Below are 22686 nucleotides of genomic sequence, written 5' to 3'. Positions count from 1 at the left end.
AAAATAAAGACAACGAACATATTTATTTACCAATACACAAACAGGATTGCTGCAGCAAACTCGTAATCAGTGGCCGGATGGCCGAGCGGTCAAGGTGGCAGCCTACCACTCTGGGGGACCTGGGATCGAATCCAAACGGGTCGAATAATCCCCAGGAATTTTTCGGCGGATGCTCCGTTCGGATATGTCGGGCCCCGTCCCTCGCCACCCGGTCGCCCCATTGTGGGCCTGGCCGAACCCATAATGGGCCTACTAATAGAGGCCCTCTTAGTGCCCACAGGGCGGAGTTAAAAAAAAACTCGTAATCACTTTTCTTAGAAATTTCATTGCAGGTACAGTGGAACCTCGCATAACAAGCAAAACAAATTGTCAAAATTTGACTCGCTTAACGAGCGATGTTTCTCATAATGAGTGACAAGGAGAGGGGGAAATCCTGGATTGTGCGCATGCTCCATCAGTCTAACACTCGTTCCGCTAGCATCTTAGTGTCGCTCGTGATCACACATTTTTCCAAACTTGTGTTCACACATATTACGTATAAACATCGACAATCATAGCCCGTTATATAATAAACACGCCATCTGGTACTAAATTTGGGGATACTATAGATTACCACCTATGGAATTTGGGGACTTTGAGTATATATCTGAACTGAGGGGACCGAGAAGAGTTCAACGATACCCTACTTTTGGACCGGAGACGAAAAATAAGAAAGTTATCATAGTTTTTTTAATGCTTTCATGCAGACGGCACCGTAGTTGCTAGTGCTGCCATCTCGCGGTAAAGTCTGCAAATAAATTTAAAAAAGCACTCTGAAAGGCAAGAAATTGCACGAACAGTCGAACGCCAGTTCCTTTTTTTTTTCTTTTGTTCAAGCATCGCGACCCCGATCGCGATAGCGCGGTCGGCTCGTAGTACTAGCCGACCGCGAGCGATAGCGAGACTGAGGAGCCGTAGTCCCCGAGGTCGACAAGCGCGAGGGTGTGCAAAAAGGACTTACCTCGAACTGTAGACGATCGGTGTGCTCGTGGATCAACACCTGCCTCTGTTGAAGCAAACAAATTAAAAAAAAAGCAAACGTATATATGGCCGACTTGCCGGACTGCCTGTTAAACGCGATAGGCTTAGCGGAGAGAGCGACACGACTCCCGATCATCGCGCGATCGCCGAAAAAAGTATGATAACTTTCTTATTTTTTGTCTCCGGCCCAAAAGTAGGGTACCGTTGAACTCGTCTCGGTCCTCTGAGTTCAAATATATACTCAAAGTCCCGAAATTCCATAGGTGGTAATCTATAGTACTCCCCTAAAGGGAATGACCAATTCCAAATTAAATTTTAGAAATGTCTAAATTAAAAATTAATTATTTATAATTATTAAATTTAATACGAGATGGCAGCATAACTGCCTACCTCTAGTCAAATTAATTAATTTCTAATATTTAATTATAGCCTTTACATAGCCCAAGAATTTTGCATATGGTTTGGCGCTACAGCCACTCTACGTAGTATATTCTAGCTCGATGGTATAGCCAAATCCATAATGGGTTTGCTAAAAAAGGCATTAGTGTTAGGCGGATCCCCTTTGTATAACATAAGTGTTTGAAGTTTTTATTGATATTTATTAATACAATTAACTTATAGTATACATAATAACAAATGTTTACAGGTTATTATTTTATGTAAAAAATTACCCCAAATAAAAATTTATGACAATTTAGACGACGGTCAAAATTTTTCTTAGCGGTTTTTCTTTGGTAAAGATTAGCTTATCACTTGGAAGCGGTACCCGCAAGATTTTTACCTGTGTTATCATTTTCTACATTTTGCCTCCAAGCGCCAAGCTAATTTTTACTAAAGAAAAACTGCTAAGAAAAATTTTGACCGTCGTCTAAATTGTTATTAGTTTTTACTAGTGTAATTTTTTTACATCTCAGATGTTTTCGTTTGGATATCAATTGTTTTTGTTTAATAATTGTATTATTACATCAAGACATAAGACGATGACATAACATTCGGTTGGCATTTAAATTCATATTTTCTATACGTTCACATTCTTATCTTGTTGATATTCATTTTGAAATGTGCCAAATACATTTAATAGCTTTTAAGCGTGCATCGTTATCATATAATGATTATAAGGAAAATAATTGCATATCCTTTCGTATAATAGATGAAATCACATATTTTTTATGCTATTTCATGAACGTTAAAACAAATTTTCAATTTAACTTCTTGCTTTTGCATATTTCTTTAAATGTGATTTGCAAATATGAAGCGAAATTTTATAAAAAATATTCGTTCCGTATTTTAAAGACACTGCATATCTGAACTGCGTAATGTATATTTCTATACAAAAACTGAAAAGTTTTATGACTATAATCAGTATGTCCCGTAATAATAATTAGGAGACGTAACAAGCGTTATAGAAAAGTAAGTGTTAAATATATTTAGTTCAACAATATGTGATTACATTAACTAGCTAAGAAATTTGGCCTTTTTGTGCTTTCTGAGAGGTAAAGGGCCTAAAACCACAAATAAAAAAAAGTACCTAAGTATGATCAAAATAAAACAACAGCTGACGATAACACAATTCATACAAATTGCATCGCAATGTTTTAGAACACGGGACTATCCTAGAAAACACTTTCTCGCTATTAGAATATTTTAAATTTCGCGTCTTGAAAATGCTTTTATTTGTTTCCGATAGATGGCGGTGTCGGAACTTTCTTTTCCCTTTTACTAAAACCAGAAGTTTATAGATATTGGGTTAAATATTTTCAGGAAAATTTTAATTTTTATCAATTTTAATTATATTATCGGAAATAAAGAACGAAAAATGATTTTTAAAATATTGTTATATTGTATTATACAAAAATAATAAACCAAAGAAATAAATGGCGCACAATTGTTTCCATATTCTTAAAACATTTTTGTAGTAATATTTCTGTGATCTTGAAGAAATTGAGATAAGAAGTTTCACATATCCTGTCTTATCAAACTTTTCTGCCAGTCTTAAAAAAAATCGAACTTGGATTTTAAATAACATTCTTAATATTATAGCATATTGTTTCCGTCCGTACGCTATTCATTTAAAACTTTTGAAGGAAATTGTAATATTCAATGCAATTCAATGATAAAAAAATTTGCATTATAACTATGCACACTTTCGATCGCAGATTTAAATATCACAGCAGCAATTCAATTGATATATCACTACATTATTTATTCTCTACTTTAATAAACATTCGAACTCATACTGTTTAATATAAACAGTATTTTGACTCGAAGAATCGACTGCATTATCGATGCAGCACTATATTATCTTCAACACGTTATTACTTCAAAAAATACATGTATAGCTTATATAAATATATTAAAATTAAGTGTCTGAAATATCATTGAATAAGCTTCATTCATTCATATTAATGCCAATTTTGTATTTATATTTGCATAATGTAAATAAATTAACTTCTTCGCTACTGTATTTAAAAATGCTTCTCTATATCAAGAGTTCACAACCGAAAAATTCACAATGGTAAATATACTTATTTCAACATTAATCATAATAAATAACTTGTATTTTTGTAACCGTTTCTCTAATGTTATCATAATATTGAGAAACAGAATTTGTAATAATAAAATGTACGATAGATTTTTTTTTCTATAATTAAAAGAAAATTTTTGTTTACTGAAAGTATAATTTTAAATGCAGTCCATTTTCTATTATTAAAAAATATATATACGGTAACGCGAATCAAATGTAAAATCGCTTCACTATTGTTTTAATGGCGTCAGACAGGCGACGCGACGTAACGACCGAAAGTAAACTAACCAAACAGAAGTCAAGGTCATGCACACGCTGGAGTCGTCTTCTATTTAATAAAAGCAGGATTTTCATTTTCGAAAATATATCCTGGAATTTTTTTACCATTTATAAATATTTCTAAAGCTGTAATATTTAATGCTAATATGAAGATTTTATTATTCGATATATAAAACTTCTAAATGCGTTTTATATATGTACAGTACTCTGAAATTAGGTAGATTTAATTTTTATGAATGCATAAAATAGTTTTTGAATAAAATTCCAATTAACGCGATGTTTTTTTAATAAGATAATGGAAGTTTGTTTAATTGAAATTCTCCATTATGTCCTACAATACAATTGTGTTTATATACTGCGTACGCGACAAACTCGAAAATATATAATTCACAGTGAATTTCGGAGGAAAAAAATTTTTTAACTCGCTCTTGTTACAAATTTAAATTTCCCGCTTTTAAAGAAGTGAAACTTGAAACATCAATATTTAGTACATATATTTATTAATTATAAAAAAAATAAAATCTTTTATCGAATAGCATTTTGTTTTAGAGTATTCGATATTTTTTTTTATTTTGTCTCTAAAATTGTGATGAATTAGAAAAATTCAGAAATAATTATAGAGGTTCTAAAAGGAAAATCCATCCAATAGATTCTTTGTAAAAAACTGACATAAATTTATTTTAAAATAATAATATACCCAAAATATTTATAATTTTTTACAACCTTATTAAGAATATACTCAACAGTATAATTGCTGATGATATTCATACACTTGTTCGATAAAAAATGAAAAAAGTTAATTAATTACAAGCATAACAGAGTGCACGGCAGTTTCCAAAATCTGGTTGATAATTTAATAAACTCTCTACGAACAGCAGCTTTTGAGTTTATTTTCGAAATTGGTGCCCTTGAATATAAAAATCACGAAGATGCTGGGTAACCTATACTCCTAAAACCTACAAAGAAATTAATAAAAACAATCAATAATTAAAATCGGAATAAATTTTGAAATGTCAGTATCATAATTTGCATTGAATTGATTATTTTTTCTGCTCCATATATTCCAATATATATATATATATTTATTTATTTATTTATTATGTTAAAATACTAACAAATTTCATTTGTTAAATAATAAAACTCTTATTTAAAAAGACAAAATTCTTTTAATGAAAATGAACTTTATGTTTATAAATCTACATTTTATTAAGAAAATCAACATGATGTTTCTATACAATGTTAAATAACTAAAATAATTAATTTATTTTATTTTATATATACATATAATACAATCAATGTTTCTCAACCTTTCAAATTTTAGTTTGCACTATTATTCAAAAAACAAAGAATCTGCCTTCAGATTTTAAAATCGTTATTTTTTTTTTAAAAGGGTGTTTATGTGTTTACAAGCATTCAAGTACAGTACGTACGTATTATTTCAAAATTTAATAGAAATATCCTTTGAAAGAATTTTTATCTTTAGGATTATGAAATTTCTCTCTTCTACTAATGATATGTATTGTACACTCTGAATTGAGAAACAATTATTATTAAATCATCACTACTTCAATAATTTATATAAAAATAAGATTGTGAAGATATCAATAAACTGAAGATACACCAAAATGATAAATGTAACGCATAAAATTTGGTAAAAATTCTAACATTGAACACATTACAAATTATCAAGTAATTTTATTGTATAAGATGTTTTTAAAATAGTTATAAAATATTTTATTTTATTACATTTAAAATTTAATACAAATTTTGAAAATTTGTAAGTTTTAATCATTAACTTACAATAAAGCACCCTTTCAAATAATAAAATAGGGTAATATAAATATAACAATATATTACAAGTATTAATAATAAACTAAAACTTGTATAGACATTCCAAATGACTGAGAAACTTCACTTATTTTTCTTGTTTCCATGGCTATTTTTTACAGTAATGTAATGATACTGTAGTGTCTATTATATTATTATAAAAATTACTTTTAATTATAATATAAACTTCATCAATATAGTTTTTATTGATGGCTGCATTTAAGTTTTTAAAAGATAAACCAATGGTATTTACAACAAACTGATGATGATGGAAGCTATTAAGCTTAGCATCAGTAGAAATGATGCTCGATATATTCATATATGAATAAAAATTTACAGTAAGGCCATGTTTTATTTCTTCTTTTTATCAATATGAAAATTTACATTAATGAACATTTCAAAATCAGTAGCAAGAATTCAAGAACATGCAAAAGACAAAAAACAAAAGCATAAATGCAATATGTCCATAGCAGAATATTGTGTTAACAAAGTTACTAGTTTTTTCACAGAATATTGGTAACTATTTATGGAAGTCCTTCAATATTCTTAACAACATAACAAACATTTCAGTAGCCTGGAAATAAGTGTCACAATCATGTATAAATTGTGGCCAGGTGCAATTTCTGACTTTTCTGGGTTTGAGCCTGTTTCAGATGTAGCGGATGACATGTATGGAATGGCCAAAATGTTGACATTGATGTCAATGAGTTGCTGAAAAGATTTGAAACACAACTTTCTAAAGAAAATGGTGAAGAGAAGAACGTAATTCAGGAAATGGTACCATTCAGAGATGCCACTACAAAGGCACCAGAAGATTTAACACAGATTCACAGGAAATTTGTATTCCTGACTGGAATGATGATTGTAACTGGGAACATAACTCTTCTATCCAAAGCACTGTAATAAATGCTCTCAAACCATATAACATGTTAAAGGAGAGAAGGAAGAAAGCTCAACAGACATTCTTAACTGCAGTTCTTAGCCAGTAATATATTGGAACCTGTCCATCAAAATTATTCTCAACCCTCCTTATTAAGGCTTCTTCATTATGCCACTATTTTCAAATATGTTTTTAATTTATAACTTTTGTCTTATTTTATTTATAATTATTATTTATGTAAACCAATTTAACAAAAAAAAATCAAAGAATCTGCCCTGAGTTATTTTATAAATTAAATTACTAGTACTTTTAGTTCTTTTGGTATAAACAATCAGTACATGATCCATTTAAATATATTATAATTTTTCTTCAATTTATGAACAGTGATCTGGGAACCTAACCAATACAGTAAGGTCTCATTTGTAAAATGAGGCCTTACTGTGTATGTGTATATATATATATATATTATAAATAAATAAATATTTATTTATAACTATATTTTAAAAATATGTAATACATTTGAATTATTCAATACTTTGAAATTAAATAACAACAGATCAGAAGTTTTAAGTACAGTAATACCTCAACTTATGCGAACCCGGAATTACGCGATTTTCAAATCTCGTTGATTCGACCTTTGTTTGAGCACCACACAACTCGATTACTCAACTCCCCCCACATTATTGTTCAGCTCACATGTTCGGATGTGTCACGTGGAATTGATGCATAGCATAGCTTTTATTTTGTGTTATTTATTTCTGTGTTTGTTATATCTACAGAGATTTGAGAGACTCTACTATGTCATCCAAACAAAGTAGAACTGATTCTTCTCCATCAAACAAGAAAAGAAAAACTTTAACTTTAGAATGTAAAGTTAACATAATTAAAGACTTCGATACAAAAATAAAAATATGTGAATTGGCAAAGAAGTCTGATCTACTGGAATCAACGGTCAGAACAATTATAAAAGGTAAAGAAAAAATTCTCAAAGCTGTGAAAAATGCTCAATCTTTAAATTCAAACATCATTTGTAAACGTCACATATTATCACTGAGATGGAAACAATGTTAAAGTTATGGTGTGATAATCATGTAAATGTGAAAAATTGTCCTGTTGATCAGAACACGGTGTGCTCTCAAGCTAAGCTGATTTTTGAGAGATTGAAAGAGAATGCTGGAGAGGTGGCTAAAAATGAAGAGTTTAAAACTAGTAATGGTTGGTTCAGCCGATTCAAAAGTTGCTGTAATTGGCATAGCATTGCGGAAAGTGGAGAGGCAGCAAATGCTGCATCTTACTATCCAGAGAAATTCAAAGCTATAATAGATGAAGGTGGCTATACCAGTCAACCATATTCAACGTAGATGAGACTGGCCTGTTCTGGAAGAAGATGCCTAAAAGAACTTTTATCACACATGAAGAGAAAACTTTTCCAGGTTTTAAGGCTGCCAAAGATCGATTGACAGTGATGGTTGGTGTGAATGCAGCTGATGATTATAAGTTAAAACCTCTCTTAGTTTATTGCTTGGAAAATCCAAGAGTATTGAAAAATAAATCTAAAGCTGGCTTGCCTGTGATTTGGAAGTCAAATCGTAAAGCTTGGGTGACAGCTTCCCTTTTTGAGGACTGGTTTGGTCATCACTTCATACCTGAAGTCAAATGTTATTGCCAATCTAAACAAATTCCATTTAAAGTGATGCTAATAATCGACAATGCACCAGGTCATCCCCCTGCAACTTTAACTAATTTTGGCCCACATGTGAAAGTTGTATTTTGCCACCAAATACAACTAACTTGCTTCAACCGATGGATCAGGGAGTCATCAAAACATTCAAAGCTTATTACATGAGATGATCGTTTGCACATCTGCATGAAGCTATGAGGCAAAACAATGAGCTCTCTGTTAACCCTTTCCATGCAGTTATACGCCTTTAGGCGTATGTCATGTGACTTGCCGTTAATTCATGATGTGGCATACGCCTTTCGGCGTAATTAATCAAAAAATTCGATTATTTTGAGTTATATTCGATTTTCCAGCGATCTTAGCTTTAATTCGCTATTCTGTAGGTCGATTGACTTTGTTTAAGCCAAAAAGTGTTTTGTGACCACCCCTGGGACATAAATATTTCAATAAAATAGACCCTCTCCCTGCCAAGTAATTAGAGACATAGTGTAAATAATGGCAATAACTTTACCCCCGCTCTAGCTAGAGAGCTGCGGTTTCTTTTATTTAAAAGAAGACAGACGTATCTAACTAACAAATGTACAAAGTTTAGCGATTTTCTGTAAATTAATTATTTTTTTCTTTTGTTCGTAAGCTTCAAATTTTAATATTATTTTAAATTTCTATTAAACTAAAAATTAAACAACCGTAAACTGTAATATGTTCTTAATCAAACGCTAAAAATAGATTAAACATAGTGCGATTTTAAAGTGAAATATCGCGATTTAAAAATTATCCAAAAACTGCAAAAAATGCGCCGCATGACGAATTCCACTCAAATATTTGCTGTAGATCGCCAGCATGGAAAGGGTTAAAGACCTTTGGAAGCAATTCAATGTTTTATATGCAGTGAGAATCATTGGACAATCTTGGAATGAAGTTTCACAAAAAACTTTAAATGGCATCTGGAAAAAACTGTGTCCTTTTTTTTCACCACTGAAACTCAGGTGGAATCAGTGCCAGAGCCTGATGAAATTGGTAATGTGATTGAAGAAGTTGTCGATCTTGCCAGGCAAATCAATTTAGAAGCAGTGAGGATGTTCTAGAACTGCTGGATTCCATTTTCTTCAAAGGAAATCTATTTTTCACTTTAGTGAAATTGAGACTGAAATTAAAATTTTATCTAAGGAGATAAAAATGTTCAGAAACTACTACTTTGATCAAGTACAAAGGACTAAGTATTCAGTAACTTTTAAGTGCAAACTCTGTTATTCTATGTATATATATATATATATATATATATATTTGAACACAAATTCTGGAAAAAACTTGCTCAGTACTCAACTAAACAGACACAACCTGCTAGAACAAATTTTTGATTAATAACATATTTTTATTTTGTCACCCATAAACATAAACTTTTTTATGATAAAAGTAAAAAAGGATGTTGCTGATATTTCTGATCAAGAACAACAAAAAAGCTGAGATGACAATGATACTTTCTAAAAAGAAAACACCCGCGTTTAACTAAAATTAATATTAACGTGTCATATAGTACTTTTAATTGTGATTGTTAGTTATTGATTGCTTTAATAAACATCTCTTAGTAACAAAAAAGAATAGTATACTTTTGTTAACTTTTGGAACCTAACCCTGTGTTTTGCACTAGTCTTTTGTTTTGTATAGCATGGGTTCCCATAACATGGCATTTTTTCTGAATGTAACTACCATGTTATACAAGGGATACCATACACTATGTTCAATTGTGTATACAAAGATTATAGTTAAATTGTTTTTTGTTAAACTGTACATAATAGTTATTGTACTAACTGTACATATCTAAAACAATACATGGTAGAGTCAAAAATAAACCAAACTTTTACTCATAACAGTTCTTTAGACTAAAGTGTAAGTACACAGTCTGTTTCAAATATCTATTGCAAAGATATTCAAAAAGCATTCTGATTCAAAACTTTAGAACTCTGTTTAATCATTTTAAAAAAATCATTATTATTGTATATTCAATTTTAATAATAATTCTGACATCAGTGCCTATTGGCCCAACATGAGCAGTTATTTCAAATAGTAGCCTAAGTAATTAAGAATTTAATATTTTCAGGAAATATGTTTCAATTTTTTAGATTCTGTAATTGATGGCTTGCATTGAATAATGTTGCAAGTGCCAAATAGCCAAATTGAGTTTTTTATAATAAATTGTGGACTGCAAAATATATTTGCTATTAAAAAAATCTGACTGGTTACTGTGAAAAATGCTTCCAACTTATCAACTGCATGTGCATAGAAAATGGCAGATGAGCAGTCATTCACTCTCACCTTTTTGGAGCTGAGAATGCAAAATTTAAAAAAGAAAAGACATCATCAACCCTCAAATTAGAATCATAAGAAATCGAAAATGTAGAGGGAGTCAGAAAATAAATATTTGTTACACAATAGACAAATTAAACCAGCTGTAAACCCTCAAAGTGAGGCAAGTGGAAAAACATTGCATGCACCATGCTTCAAAATTTGCAGCATGGTGCATGCAATGTTTTTCCACTTGCCTCACTTTGAGGGTTTACAGCTGGTTTAATTTGTCTATTGTGTAACAAATATTTATTTTCTGACTCCCTCTACATTCTAGCATGTAAAGTAAGATGATATGAAGGACCTCAGTATTTTAGAAAATTTTTTCTGAGGCCAAAGCATCTGAAAATTATCTCAGCAATGTGGGTTCAGATTATATCTGATGACCTTATTGTTATTAGAATACACTCCCATTATGATTCACAGCCATGAGATGCATTTTCTTCACTGCTGTTGATGAGAATTCATGCATACAATGAAGTTCTGAAATTGCCTCCAGAACATCCATCTGCCATGTGCATAGAGTAAGCCACTCCCAATGGAAAGTTCCAAAAAGAAGGACCTAGTGTCCATGTCCTGAGCCAAAAAATGCAGACTTTCACAGATCTCTAGAATCTGATGAGAAAAGTAATAATACTGATTAAATCCAAATAAAGCATAACTTTCTATATGGCAATCTGTGCTTTCATTAAAAGTATTTTCATGCTCAGCTAGCAAGAGCTATTACGTCACATGCAATGTTTTTCCATTAGCACAACTTTTTTTGTTAGGTCCCCAAAACATGCAGCTTATAAAATGCTGTGTCATAAATAAGAAATAAAAAAATTGGTTACAAGAGAAATATGTACTTTAAGTTAAAGGCAGAACCCTACTTTGAAATGAAAATAATATTAAACTTTTAAAATGTTGTGTGGAAAAATGTTGCATGTGACATGTGCAACTTTGTCCCAGTACACAGAGTGCTTTATTGTTGTTTTCTAAAGCATTTCATGATGAAAATGACCCAATTTTTTGCAGTAATATCATTCCTACACCTTTAACTGAAATCAGTTGTCATTTCAATTGCTCCAGTGCAATTTAGGGATTTTCCAGTTTTTTTTTTTTTGCATTTTTCTATAAAAACTGTTTTGACATCTGCAATGTTAGTTATTCAATGAAAACCTTCAATTGATAAAATAAATGTTACACAGTTTGAGTGATCAAAACTTTAATTAGATTAATGTAATTGTATATACCAAACTGTAAATAAATTTTGATCATTTCTGATTTCAGTATTGTTAAACTTTTACAAATATTACTACTGATCTAATACCTCAAAAGCTTTAATTTCACATAGAAAATCTATTAAAAATAAACTTAAAAATGTTTTAATGTTTTATTACCAGTATTCTCTCTAATTTTTCAATATTGAGAAATTATTAAAAACATTGTAATAAAATTGTAGTTGGTATGCAAAAGCTTTTCAATTTCTTGAAATGATTTATGTTGTGATAGACTAATCAGCAGGCAATATTATTATTTTAATAATAATAATGTTGCCTGCTTAGATTAACTTGAAAAAAGAAGTGGGAAAAGGAATGTTAATTTTTGTTTCCTATCACGAAAAGAGCTGAGTTTTTTAAATGAGAATAAAAATGCACATTCTTTTCTTCTAGAGAGTTCTCGTATATCTTAAAATATCTGATTGTGCTAAAAGGTTATACATCAAGGTGAATTGTATTAAATTACTTTATGGATTATCTAAATTTGAGATAGTATTGTTATATGGATATATAATAGTTTCAAAACTATTGAAAATGGCAGTTAAGGAAGAACAATTGTAATGGAATAAAAACAATCAATAAGGCCAATTGCATGAGATATAATTTAAATTATAAAATAAGTATCTGTGGAATAAACTTAATCTTGTCATAAATCTAAGATATAAGCTATACTCATTGCAAGAACTACTTTAACTTGACAGATCAGCCAGTTAGATGAAAAATTCTTACTGCACTGTGTTGTGTTACCAAGAGCATTTGTAAATAAGATGAAAGAGCAAAAATGAGTACATGAAAGCATGGAATGGATTCAAGTATCAATGAAAATATCTACCAAATCTACTAATACATGTTATGTGCAATTGTTGAATATATGTCCTTTATTATTAATATGTTATGAAGTAATCATATTTTATAGAACATAACATAAGCCAATTAAATTATTGCTAATTATCAGAGTAAAATCACAATCCACCCTTTAAATTTACAATTGCTTAATACAATATGATAGGATCTGATCTTTTTAAAATTTTCTGTTAATATTAGAAGAAATTTTGTTTAAATTGTCTAAATAAGATCATCACATCAGAATCAGAACTGATGCAGCCATCTTATTGCTCTTTGTTCTGCTTTGAGGCTAGCAAAAATGTGTAGCTGCAGATGCCAATTATTTAAGGTAGTCTTCTTTAAATATTTATATTATTATTATAAAATAACAAAAAACGTTATATTAAAAGTTTGGATTATTTCTGACTACCATGTATGTTTTAAAAATGCAGAATTTTTAAATTTGCTTTTAAAGAAATACAATCATTTCACATATTTCTGCAGTATGAAATTTAAAGTGAATAATTACTAAATATGAATTATACTAGAATTTTCAGGCAAAAAATTATATATTCCTCATATATTGGGTTGTTCGAAAAGTAATTTTGTCTTTTTATTACTAGAGGAATTAGTTATGTTTTTACCAGCCAATTTCATTTTAAACCACATTTTCATTATATATTTTGACAGTTGACATTTTTTAAGGCTTATTTGTAAAAAATTTTGTTTGATTTTGTACAATTGTTTTTTTCGGTGTCCCATCAAATATGGAAAATCGAAAGCATCATTTTTGGCATATTTTGCTTTTTTATTACCAAAAAATCAAAATGCTGTTCAAGCAAGAAAAAAATTGTGGTACATGTATGGAGAAGATGTGTTGAGAGAAAGACAGTGCCAAAACTGGTTCACAAAATTTTATTCTGGCAATTTCAATATTGAAGATGCACCATGTTTCTGGATGGCCAGTTGAAGCCAATGAAAACAAAATAAAGGTACTGATTGAAGAAAACTGCCAAATACCAACACATGAAATCACTAAGAGATTAAATTTGTTGAATTGAACTGTTTATGATTACTTGCAACAAATGATTTCGTTTCAAAGCTCAATATATGGGTTCCACATGTTCTTAGAAATGCTGTCTTTGGTGGGATTTTAAGGAAATTTTTTTTGAGCTCTCACCAAACAATTTAACAATCGATTTGAAAGTGTACACTTTCGAATCAATTGTTAAATTGTCCGAATTGTACTGCCATCCAGTAAACAAGTTGAGTAATATCATCAAACAGAAAAGGCCAGAATTGATTGACAAAAAAGGTATAGTGTTTTACCATGATAATGCCAAATTTCACATAAGTTTGGTAACTTGTCAGAAACTGTTACAGCTTGGATGGGATATACTACCAAACCCACCATATTTGCCAGATCTGGAACCCTCAGATTATTACTTGTTCCAGTCTTTACAAAATTTTTTAAACAGTAAAACATTTACTTCAAATGAGAAGGTCAAAAATCACTTGTATCAGTTTTTTGTAAGCAAAGATCAAAACTTTTATGAATGTGGAATCATGCTACGACCAGAAAGACAGCAACAGGTATTTGACCAAAATGGTCAATATATAATTCAATAAAATATTTATATATGATAAGAAAATTGATTTTTTCTCCAAGGAAAATAAAACAAAATTACTTTCCGAACAACCCAATATATATAAATTAGTATTACACAAACACAAACGGATTGTTAAATGACAAATATTGGACTGTCTGAAAAACTCGTAGCAATTTTTAATAGATGACAAATGAATATGCTAGAAAATGTCAAAGCTATTAAAAGCATAAGATATCTATCCATATAATAAAATGTGACTTTGATGTATCCATTATAAAAAGTTTGTCAAGATTTTTTAAATCGTACTTAATTTGTGTCTTTGTTAAAATGGACAAAAATAAGGTGCATTTTTGACATACAGTATAATGCTTTCCTTTTACCAAAAGGCAAAAATGCCATACAAACCATCAGTGAAATGTGTACTGTTTATGGTAATGATAGTCTTGCTAAATCAACCGTTTGCTGATTGTTTGGTAAATTCAAAGTAGGTGATTTTAATTTAATTAATGCTTCAGACTTGGAAAGACCTGGCATAAAGATGACCAGATTAAAACTTTAATTAAAAATGACTGTAATAACAGCTTTAGTAATGGAAGAACTACAACACATCAGGGCAGTAGTACAAGAGGAAGGCTACATCTTAACTAATTTAAAATTTCTAAATCGTCGTGTTTTAGAGGCATTGTTCTCCATTTATTCTTTGTATAACAAAGATAAAAATCTTTTACAAAGGTCTCTACAAATATAGAACCAGTTTCCTTGGAGTATGAAAGAAATTATTATTTTGTCATGCCAGATTTTTATCGGATAAAAGTTTAAGATATTGTCTTTCAGCATTAATAAAGTTTTAACGAGTAAAACAAAATATCTTGCAGGCACTTTCAACATATTGAATAGACTTATACACTTATAGCCGACAGGGGCGGAAGACCAGGTGCACTCAGTGGTATTACCTGGCTTGAAAAAGAATAGACTATAGAATTTCTTCTTCAGGAAAAACAAAAACAAATTTTAAAATGTTGATATAAATTTTAACATTAACGTTAATGTTCTAATTGGAGTGCATGTGTTATTTTAAATGTTTAACGTTAATTTGTACTAATTGGAACACACCTGTTAAATTTAAATGGTGTGCTATTAAACTTACATTTAATTAATGGTCAAACTATAATTGAAAATTATTGGCAGCTGTGATTTAATTTTTTTAAATTATTAAATAGTGAAACCCATAATTTTGGGAACTATAGAGTGGGCCTATTACACAACTCGAATTTCTCAATAAATAATGTTTCCCAGATGAATAAACAGTTGCGATCCTCACATTGTATGACAATGGAAGATTCAGTTTCCTTACAGCTTATGAGAATTTTTAGGAAGTTAAATATACACTACCCATTGCACCTTTACCAACTTTACATAGGCTCTTATGTAATGACAGGGATTGTATCACATCACTTCAGAAATCTGGTGTGTACAAAATCCCCTTTATGGATGAATACAACTCCTCTGAAAAATATTCATTTGTAGAGGTTACTACCTGAATGCTTGCTAACAGATTAGAATAACACCACAATGATATTTGGCAGGTATATGATGAGGCTGTTAGGAGAGCATTGAATTTTAACTATAAATTCTTATAATTGGAAGTGTGTTTATTAAACCAATATGGAGACAGAAATGTGGTATTCATTTGGGAAACAGTATATTTTATCAAATACTACATGTAACAGACTAACATTTAAACTGTTCAATTTGTGAGTAGCACTCTTTAATCGACTAATTAATGTGTATTGTAATAGTAACATCTTAATTTTAGTTTTATTTTTGTAATTGCATTATTTTTATTTGAGTTTTTAAATTATCAGGATGTCATCAATATATCTAGCATATAAAATAACACAAATCATTGAAATAAGGCAAGATGTCATATTACTAATTTGCAATATTGCATTTAAAATTATACTATTCTCTTGATATTGCTTAATTTTCAACGAAAATTAAATTTGTAAATTCCAAATTCTATTAGGAATTCTGTTAGCCTGAAGATAATGACATTGTGTCATCAAAAGTACTTGCTTTATTTTTATTTGTTATTAAAAGATTAAAGCCTAAAGACAAAGAATACAAAATATAAGCTAAGTATTCAGCATTTAGCTGTCATCTATTATCAGCATTAGCACCAAATGCTCCAGAGTTCTTTGTAACCATAGAAACTGCAAAAAAGTACTTCTGCTAATCAAAGCTAGAATAAGATGAAAGAATGTTTAAAATTGAATTTTTTACTATGTTGCTGACAGTATAGGTTAATTCCAAAGAGTATCACTCTTAAAACCACTTCATTTCTGAAATGTGAGAGACCATTATTGCCAGAGGTTGGATGCAAGTTGTTGTTGTTGTTATGTTTGATCCAGTAGAAATGGTAGCCTTGAGTGAATAAGTATTATATCTGACTAATCTACATTTCGCAATACACTGTGATCCTGAAAGACTGTATGCACAACTAGCAAAATTACATGCTATTTCATAAATAAATGCCCTGAGCACTAAAAGGAAGTTATATATATATATAAACAATAAATAACTCTTGTTACACAACACAGGTAATAGTAGAAACAGTACTTAGCAAAAAGTACTGTATATGACCATTTGAAGAAGGTTTGTTAAGGTTGTCTTGATAACTTGGCACCATAATGATAAAGATAAAATAAATGCTTTTTTCAGAATACCAAAAGTTCTTTTTATTGAGAAACATTTTTCTTCTACTTTGAGAACAGCTTCACTTCAAAAATTTGAAAAAGAAATGACAACCATTACAGCAGAGCACCAGATAAAACAATTTTTGAATGATTGCAGATCTTAATCGTTTACTATTTTTAGAATTCTCTTAAATAAAAAAAACCTTACTTTTAAATGTATTAATTTTTTCAAAAATTTTAAAGTATATGAATTCTTTAAAACAAATTTCTTATGAATTTACAAGTCTTGGAAAACGTTCTTTAAGAAATGTTATTCTAGCACTAAAAGACAAACAAGGGTGATGACATGTGAGCAAAGGCATTAAAGACATCAGACATAATTAAAGCTTGAATTTTAAGGTCAGCATATCACTTCTGAGAGTTTAGGGGAGCGATCAGAAACACTTCATTTGTATTTATTTCATATTTATGTAAAATGCAAGCTAAATTTGTTTGCACCTTTTTTTCATTTTTCTTAATTTTTTTTAATGATTTAGCAGCATTTCCCCCTTTTTCCTAGATTTTTTCTTATCTTCATTCATGATAGCTATATTTAATTTTTATGGAAAAACAGTATAAATTTATTTATTAAATATAAAGTAATAATTTAACACTTTAATATTTGTGATTTACAATATTGACATCTGATATTGCAAACCTACAAGATTGCATTTCTAACATTTTTTCCTGCAGTTTTGTAATGCTGAAATTGCCAAGATTTAAACTGTATGAATTGGCAAATTCCTCCAAAGATGAAAGTACTGAAACTGATGGAAGTATACTTCAATATAATGTATGTGATTCAGTTTTGTTAGCTGATGGTAAGTATTTGTCATCTTGAGTGAAACAACATGTGGAGAAATTGAAATATAAACATTGTAAGCAGTTACACAGGCCATCTAAACAGCAAGATTTTACAGAAAATTCACTAAATGATGCCAATCAACCAGGAAATGAATTCTAGCAAGATCTTGTAACAGCTTTTCTGCAATCAGGAATGTCACCATATAAAATAAACCACTCATTATTGAAGAAATTTTCTGGAAAAATATACAAAACAGACCAATGCCTGAAGAACAAAAAAGATATATAGACAGACCAGACCAATGCCATTACAAAAAAGATATATAGAGCCAATTTACAAGTTCATGAAAAACTCATTTGTATTGTTGCTGATAATTCTGTTTATTTCATTATAGACAAAGCCATGGATAACAAAAAGTCATTCATTTTAAACATACTTGTGGCTTGGGGTAACAGGCAATCCAGTTACTCCAATAATCATCAAAATGTACCAAAAACAAATGCCTCGTCCATCATGCAAAGTTTCAATGATGTCTATACGATGGAATAAAGTATGATTTTGTGTGGAAAGTGGTAACAGATCAAGCTTCATATATGACTTCAATATTTTTAAACCTGAAAATGGCATACCCTAAACTTAAACATGTTACTTGCATCAAACATGCCCTACACCAAGTTTGTGAATCCATTCATGCTGAATACAACAAAGCCATTGACTTTATATCAGAGATGAAAAAAATCCTTTTAAAATGTGCATCTCATCAATCTAGTTGTACAGGGAAATAACAAATTTAAAGCTTCTTCCTGAACCTATAATTACAGGATGAGGAATTTGGTTGGTAGTAGGTGCTTTCTGTTGTGAAACTTTACCAAAATAACTGATTTTATCAACTAATTGGATTCATCTAGATCAGCGGCAGTTTTGAAAGTAAAGAAACTAATTCTTGATAAAGATTTAGATGATGAGTTGTTAGCTGTGCACAAATACAAATTTTTGTGTACTTCAATAACTCAGTTGGAAGAACTAAATTTGCCAACACAGAAATAGTAGAAAATCTTCTGTGAAACTTGAGAAAAATTATTAAGGGTTTGCAAAAGCTAAATTAGAAGCAAGTATTACCAATTATCTGACACTGATGTGTTTACCAGAAATGAATGATGCACTGACTTTGAATTGAGTGAAAACAAAATATGAAACACTCATTTCAGTGGATGTAAAAAGATCATTTTCAGTTTACAAAAACTTCCTTCAACCTAATAGAGAAAGCCTTACATTTAGCAAAACTTAACACATGCTTGTGGTGTGCTACAACAAATTTGTATTCAATTGAAAAAATAAACTTTGTACCTTAGTAAATTATTTTGGAATTTTCTGCAATTAGTACCATTTAACCACTTCAAAGTCTGTATTTATCCAAAAAAGATCATGTTATGTGTCAGGACTGAAAGGAAATTGTGTAATGTGAGCTTTTACAAAACCAATCAATCAATTATGATAAGTACTCTTCTCAACTGGACCAAATGAAGATTGCAATTTTAAATAAACGTCCAGAATTGGCCACATTGTGTACTACCATAACAATGCCCCAGACCACCTGTTTCTTTGCAAACACAACAAAAATTATTGGAATATAATTGAAATATTTCATCTCACCCATCACATTCATCAGCCTACCTCGCATCAGTGTGTATTCAAGGCCATGCAAAATTCCCTTTGTAGCAATAACATTTAAAATCTGGAGGCCTGCAAAAACAATGTAGGGCAGTTTTTACTCAAAAAATGGGAAAGTTCTTTTAAGATGGAATTATGAAGCAGCCAAATAGATGGTGAGAGATCATTAAAAACAATCATAAATACATCATTGACTAGACATAAAAGGTAATATTTTAAAATATTTACTTATCTTCTCTACAAAAAACTCAATATAAACTTTTCATATAACTCAATATTTAAAATATTTTTATTAAAACAAAATCAAGAAGACAAATTAAAAACTTTTTGGAGCAATAATTTAAACTATAATTTTTGTATTTTGATAAACTAACACAAACATTTATTCAGCCTATTATCAATTTTCAAAGAATATAAATGAATAATTTTACAATTAAGATTCTAAAAATTTTTCAGATATTAAAATAACTTCTGATCTGTCTATTATAAAATTTACTTTATACAGTATCAAACAAAGATAGAAGTGATACTTGTGAATAAAATATAAATTTATATGTATTGTTAGACATATTTAGATCTCAGTTATCTAGATAATTCACATCACTTGCTCAGGCTTTATATATCTAAAAGAACTAAAAATAAAAATCAAACAGTAAAAAGTTTTTTACTAAAATGCAGGAGTATGGTTATAAACACTTCACTAATCTAAAGGAGTAGAAAGAATATGTTCAGAAATTTAAATGGAAACATAGTATGTTACCACTCAAATTTTGAAATAAAAAAATTTTTTAATATTTTTTTTTAGTTCTTTACATTTAGTTATAAATTTTTATAATCTGATTTTATCTTTTCAATATTTTCAAAGCCTAGAAAACTGTTTTGAAAACACTTTATTTCTGAAAAATTAACTTATATGTTCAAAAATAAATAATAAACATAAAAAGTTTTATTTCATTAACTTGTTATATATATCTAAAAATATTTATCTTGTGAATAATTACATCTTTGGAAATTATTTTGTGCATATAGATAACATACTCAATGGTGTAAGCAAGCAATTTTTTGACAACAACAAAATCATTAGTTAAGTTATATCCCATTTTGATCAGTAGTATATAAGTAAAAACATGAATAAAAAAACTTGTGTATTCACATGTAGTAGAACCCACTTACTGTTCTGGAACATGACATTTTCAGTCTCTTCATATACTATAGTTAACATGTCCCAAAACATGCTAGTTAATAATAATTATAATTAAAACAATTTAAAAATGTATATCTTGAGTATTTAATGTTTTATTTTTTTTTTAAATATCAGAATCAATAAAACCAAAATTTCCACTGTAATTATATTTACTATAATTTTGTGCAAATAATCCACAGAAAATTGCTAGAACAGGAAAAAAAACTTTCATATAACTTGCACCACTATATATTCTGCACCTACAGAGTAGCCATTCAAAGCAATCCTTTCCAGTATGCGGGTATTACAGGTATTACCTCAAACACAGAAATAAAACAAAATCTTAGTAAGCAGTTAATTATAAAATAAGTGAAATAATTTTGTCTCAAATATTCAAAGTAAAATGGAAATAACAAACTTTGTAGTGTTTAAAATACAAAATAGCTACCAAATAACAATTTTTTAAAAATGAATTGCTTTCTTTCTGTTATTATTATTATTATTATTAGATGAATAAATGTTAAAATAAAAGTCAAAAATAATTAAAGAAAAAATAATTTTAATATGATACTAACTAATAATAAAGATGACAGTCAATCACCAAAATATTTATTTGTTATAGAAAACTAAACTCTATTCAATGAAAGATGTGTTTCCTTAAATAGTAAAAATCTAATGGATTAAAATGGCAGGCCATCCAACAGGTGCTGAAATTCTGTTTCCTTCATTCACATAATGTTTTCTAAAGAATTCTATGTGCTGTAATAGCCTTCAGGTTTAACATAATTTTGAACAGCAACTAGAACATAAGATTTAAAATTTTGAGCTTCTCTCGCTTTCTTATGATGTCGTAGTATTACAAAATTTAAATAAAGTAAAATAAATATAGGAATAAATATCAAACAAATAACTAAAGAATAACTGAAGATTAATTTTATTATTGTTGTTTTTAACTAATTATTTAATAAAGTAAAATATTGTTGTTATGATGTTTGTTTATTAAATATTAATTGATATAAAGCATATTTACTAATTCACTGTAGAGGTTAAAAATGAAGCAAATAAAGCAAAATGGCAGAATGCAATGCTGTTGTTGCATAAATAATGCATAACATTGCAGTCAAGCTAGATATATTTTTAAAGCGCACAATTATTTTTCTTAAAATTCACTTTATAGCAATGAAAAGAGAAGTGCATTTACAGCATTATAATTATTGCATCATGTATCTTAATCATTAACAAGACTGACTAATACAGATGATTTTGATACTAACTTCCAATTTATCTCTTTAAACTAGCCAAAAACAGACTTATAGTGGTTAAAAGATAAAACCAAAATTTATTACAAATTAAGTTAATGAATAAATAAAATCATTTATTTATTTTTTTTTATTTAAATAAATCTAGATCTTTCATACTGCTTGAAAATTTTTATTTTTCTGATTATCTTGCGAGTTCTATTGTATGTAGTGCCATATTTTCATGTATATAACCTGTGGATTATCTGGGTACTTAAAAGTTAATCTGAAAAGGATGCAGGTTATATGATGTGGTTCATATACCAATTTTTAATTGCAATTGCAAACTTGCAACAATGAACAATGGCTGCTTCATAAGTGCAGGGTATATGGTGGGGTAAAGTATTATCTTTGTTCTAGCAATTTTTTTTTTGGTAAATCATACACAGAAAAATATGGAACAACAAATATCATTTTAAAATAAAGTTGTACTTATTGTTATATTAAACTGTTACAGTATAATAGTCATTGTAAAAAAGTAACATAATTAATTAACATTTCTTATGGCATAAATATAAATGAATGTTAAGAATTCTATCTAAATTCTTGCCAAAAAGGAAATTTTTGAGTATATTTTCAGTTGATGTTTTTTGCAAATAACTACAATTCAGTTTAAGAACAAATTAGAGAACAAAAAATTTTCTAATTTGTTCATAAATTGAGGTGTAATTATTTGAATAAAATCACAAAAAACAAATTATATTATTTAAGCTTTAATTCATTTAAAGCAAATAATGATAATT

General features: G+C 29.2%; 1 protein-coding gene across 9 annotated transcripts in view; it reads right to left on the bottom strand.

Annotated features, from left to right (window-relative positions):
* Positions 1–4473: 4473 nt before the first annotated feature.
* The window catches only part of LOC136988271 (uncharacterized), a 116521-nt gene continuing 98308 nt past the window's right edge, over positions 4474–22686 (bottom strand). For all 9 annotated transcript variants that reach the window (XR_010882738.1, XR_010882736.1, XR_010882735.1 and 6 more), the window contains one exon: positions 4474–4779. The gene's annotated coding sequence lies outside the window, so the exon portion shown is untranslated. The remainder of the gene's footprint in view (positions 4780–22686) is intronic.

The sequence above is a fragment of the Centruroides vittatus genome, unplaced genomic scaffold (genome assembly GCF_030686945.1).
Source record: "Centruroides vittatus isolate TY-2023 unplaced genomic scaffold, ASM3068694v2 scaffold_324, whole genome shotgun sequence".
NCBI classification, from domain to species: Eukaryota; Metazoa; Arthropoda; class Arachnida; order Scorpiones; family Buthidae; genus Centruroides; species Centruroides vittatus.
The sequence above is the reverse complement of the archived record's forward strand: the minus strand, read 5'-3'. Positions and strand labels throughout refer to the sequence as shown.